Consider the following 4,745-nt stretch of genomic DNA (forward strand, 5'->3'; position numbering starts at 1 on the left):
AATGCAATTTTATAAATAAAAATTAACACCAAATGGAACACAAATGTTCAATTAAAAATTATGTGGGTCTATATACATAGATGGTGTCTACATGTATATAATCATTGCATTAAAACCGTAATTAATACTAATAGTATTAGTATTATTTATATAATAATGCATATGTTTATATGTGTATCTTATGTGTTTATTTTATATGTGCATACATATTAAGGCCATTCACATGCCCTATATTATTTGTCAGTGCTTTGTAAATATAGATTGTAATGAAAATTATCCAGTACCTATTTCAAAAGTTTTTTAGCCTTCTGGTCTATTTTATTTTAAGAACCAGATAAAGAGATATTCGATAACCTTTCCAAACTCCAGCTTTCTTCAAGGTATAGCTCTCAGTTCTATTGCAAACCCTTTACTTAAAATAATTCTCTTAAATCAATGTGACAAAGCTATTTCGATTGCTTCCAAAAGCTTCATCCCTCTTATAATTTTCCATTTATTATTTTTTTGTTAACTTTGTGGTTTTGGTTGGGGGGGGAGCGTTCTCTCCTTTTTGTGGCTTTTTTTTCCCTTTTTTCTCTCACTAGATCTGCTGTGCTGCCTTTCCCTCAGGTGCCCGTTCAAGAACCTTTTCTAAATACTCATGCAAACAAGAGGAAAAATGTCAGCTTCCGCAGTTGGCAAGACAACGAGGCCCAGAGGGTAGAAAGAAGCTTTGCAGCGGGCACTAGGCATCCACCCTAGGGAGAGGCAAAGGAGAACTGTTCCATTTTCAACAGGTGCAAAGGGTTCTGAAAGAGCCCATCTTTCCTAAAATTTTATATCTCTGTTGATACTTTATATACAGCTGTTCCACATGGATTGTCACTGCACTATATTTCTCTAAAGTTAGAGTCAAGCCAAGCTGGAGAATTCAATACAGCAGAGACAGGAAAGCACCTGTATAAATGTGCTATTTGTGCAGCCACATTATTTATAATATTGTGGCTTATCTAGTGCTCATGATGATTCGCTCTATCTAGAACTCATGAAATTTGCCTCAAAAACATATCATACTGTAGTTTGTAGTATAGTTCGTAGACTTGCCCGATTGGCTTCTTTCCCTCAGTAATATGTATTTAAGGTTCCTCCATGTTTTTTCATGGCTCGATAGCCCTGAATAATATTCCCTTGTCTGGATGTGCCACAGTATATTTATCCATTGACCTACTGAAGGACATCTTGTTTGCTTCCAAGAAAACTAGGTCCCTTGTAACAAACAGCCAAGTTGTGAATGCAAAGGAAAAGTTCTTGAAGGAAATTAAGAGTGTTACTCCAGTGAACACACAAATGATAAGAAAGCAAAACAGACTTCTTACTGATATGGACAACATTTTAGTGACCTTGATAGAAGATCAAATCAGCCACAATGTTCCCTTAAATCAAAGCTTAATCCAGAGCAAAGCCCTAACTCCTTTAATCTGTTGAGCCTGAGAGAGGTAAGAAAGCTGCAGGGGAAGAGTTCGAACCTAGCAGAAGTTGGTTCATGAGGTTTAAGGAAAGAAGCCACCCTCCATAACATAAAAGTGCAAGGTAAAGGACCGAGTGCTGATGTAGAAAATGCAACAAGTTACCCAGAACATTTAGCTAAGATAATGAATGAAGATGGCCATATTAAACAACATATTTTCAGTGTAGAAGAAACAGCCTTATATTGGAGAAGATACCAGCTAGGAATTTCATAGCTAGAGAGGAGAAGTCAATGCCTGGCTTCAAAGCTTCAAAGGACAGGATGACTCTGTTGTTAGTGGCTAATGCAGTTGGTGATTTAAAGTTGAAGCCAATGTTCATTTACCACTCCCAAAAAACAAGAACCCTTAAGAATTATGCTAAATCTACTCTGCCTGTGCTCTATAAACGGAATAACAAACCCTGGATGACAGCACATCTATTTACAACATGGTTTGCGAAATATTTTAAGCCCAGTGTTGAGAACTACTGCTCAGAAAAAAAATTCCTTCCAAAATATCAGTGCTCTTTGGCAACACACTTTGTCACCCAAGAGCTCTGATGGAGATTGACAATGAGATTAATGTTGTTTTCATGCCTGCTAACACAGCATCCATTCTGCAGCCCATGGGTCAAGAAGTAATTTCAACTTTCAAGTCTCACTACTTAAGAAATGCATTTCATAAGGCTATAGCTGCCATAGATAGTATTCCCCTGAGGGAACTGGGCAAAATAAATTGAAAACCTTCTAGAAAGAATTCACCACTCTAGATACCATTTACAACATTCATGATTCATGGGAAGAGGTAAAAATATCAATATTAACAGGAGTTTAGAAGAAGCTGATTCCAGCCCTCATGGATGACTTTGAAGTTTTTAAGACTTCAGTGGAGGAAGTAACAGCAGATGTGGTGGAAATAGAAAGAACTAGAATTAGAAATGGAGCCTGAAGATGTGACTGAATTGCTGCAATCTCGTGATCAAACTTTCACTGGTCAGGAGTCATTTCTTATGCTTGAGCACAGAAAGTGGTTTCTGGAGATGGAATCTACCAGTGACGATGCTGGGAAGATTGTTGAAATGACAACAGAGGATTTAGAATATTACATAAACTTGATTGATACAGCAAAGGCAAGTTTTGAGAAGGTTGACTCCAATTTTGAATGACACTTCACTGTGGGAAAATGCTGTCAAACTGCATTGCATTCTACAGAGGAATTGTACATGAAAGGAAGATTTAATCCATGTGGCAAATTTCAGTGTTGTCTTATTTTAAGAAATGGCCTTAGCCACCCCAATCTTCGGCAAACACCACCCTGTGCAGCCAGCAGCCATCAACACTGAGACAAGACCTACCCTCAGCAAAAAGATTATGAGTCACTAAAGGCTCAGATGATGGTTAGCAATTGTTAGGAATAAAAAATTTTTAAATTAAGGGTATGTAAATTATTTTTAGACATATGCTGTGGCACATTTAATAGACTATAATGTAGTGTAAACATAACTTTTATATGCACTGGGAAACCAAAAATTTATGTGACTTCCTTTATTGTGATATTTTCACTATTGCAGTAGTATGGAACAGAACATGCAAGATCTCTGAGGTATGCCTGTATTTGTATTTTAGGTATATATGTATGTATGATATGTTCTTTTCTCTCTGTTTTATTTCAAACAAAGCTTGAAGTTGGAATAATAGGTGAATCTGTTTTGCTGGTGGCCAATTTTAAAGGACTCTCTATCAGTGTCATAACAAAATCAAGGGTTGTTTTTAAATTCTAGAATATGCCTCATCCTGAATATGGTTATTCACTAGTCACAGTTGGCAGAGGTAGAAAACAGAATGTATATTCATGGAAACAGCTCAAACAATCTGTAGCTATCATGAGGGCTACAAGAATCCTGCTGTGAAGGACCTAAAACTTGATTCTGCAAGAATATACAGTAAGAAATCATGTGACCTCATTGACCTGGAAGAACCCCTCACTGATAATACTTGGTCTTCATTCAAAACAACATTTAGTTTTTTGTAGCCACCTCTGGGAGTTTCCTCTCCTCTGTGCAAATGTCCTGTTGAAGCCCTCCTGAAACACTACCCTAGCCTTAATTACGATATTAAAGCTTACATTGTTTTATTTCTCACTAAGGAAAATTTTGTTGGTAATTCGGATTCTGAAACCATAACTAAAATGTCATTATCAGGGATAGTCTTTCTTCCTCTCTAAGGGGTACTGTGTCCACACCAAGGACTGGCTTTGGGCCATGGTCCCACCAGCCGTGAGTGGACACTGCCCTCTTGGAGCCAACATGTTGTATTTGGTACATTTGAACAAAAGGCTTGGCTATAGCTCCCTACGCAGCTAAGTTTCCAGACACTCTCAGAGGTACACTGTTTGAAAGGCCATTGGCTAGGGCTGCAACTTGTGAAAAACTTCTCAGGCTAAATTAATCATACTCCTGGAAATTATGGAAGGAAATTAAAAAAAGCAACAAAGTGTGAGATCTGGGGAAGTCATTTACTTTTGAATTATTTCTTGGGAATTCTTAGCTGATACTAGAGCATCAAAGAAGCAAATATTACCACTGATAACTAACTCTTAATGAGGACCTTACTGAAGTGTAACTATGACCTAATATAAAATTTAGGGCTCCAAAGAATACAGAAGATCTATAAGGTATGATCCCTACTTCAAGGATTTTATACCCATTGAGAAAATGAATTACCTTACAAAATTAAACTTTGAGCAATTAGGGCATGAACTGTGTCTTTTTCATACTGTTCTAGTAGACAATCTGGAGCTGGGACCGTAATCCAGGGTGAAGTCCTGTACTTTAAAGTCACTGCTCTTTCTGAATTTTAGGGGGAACCACAGGTGAGAAAAAGTCACACTCAAGAACTCTGCAAGATCAAAGGTTTTATTCTATTCGAAAGTTAACAATTTTGCCTGCCACTGTTTCTTAGGTGCTGGCAGAAGACACCTGGCACCTGATTACGAGGCAAACAGCAAAGCCAGAGGTTCCTGTCTGTTTCTGTCATCTTTCCATGCCACTCAGATCCTAGGGTGTGATATAGGCAGTCCATGATGGATGCTGGCACATGCAGCAGCAGGTTGCATTGAGAAGAGGAACACTGAGCTTGAGGAATCTACTGCTTTTATCAAAAGAGAAGTCAGTTTGCCCATTGTTTGGGGGAATATCTCCTTCATCCTTCAGAGTCTCTCACTGAAAACACAACCCAAAGAAATTCCCTGGGGAAAGAG

Source organism: Lipotes vexillifer, unplaced genomic scaffold, assembly GCF_000442215.2.
Source record: "Lipotes vexillifer unplaced genomic scaffold, Lipotes_vexillifer_v1.1 scaffold549, whole genome shotgun sequence".
NCBI lineage: Eukaryota > Metazoa > Chordata > Mammalia > Artiodactyla > Lipotidae > Lipotes > Lipotes vexillifer.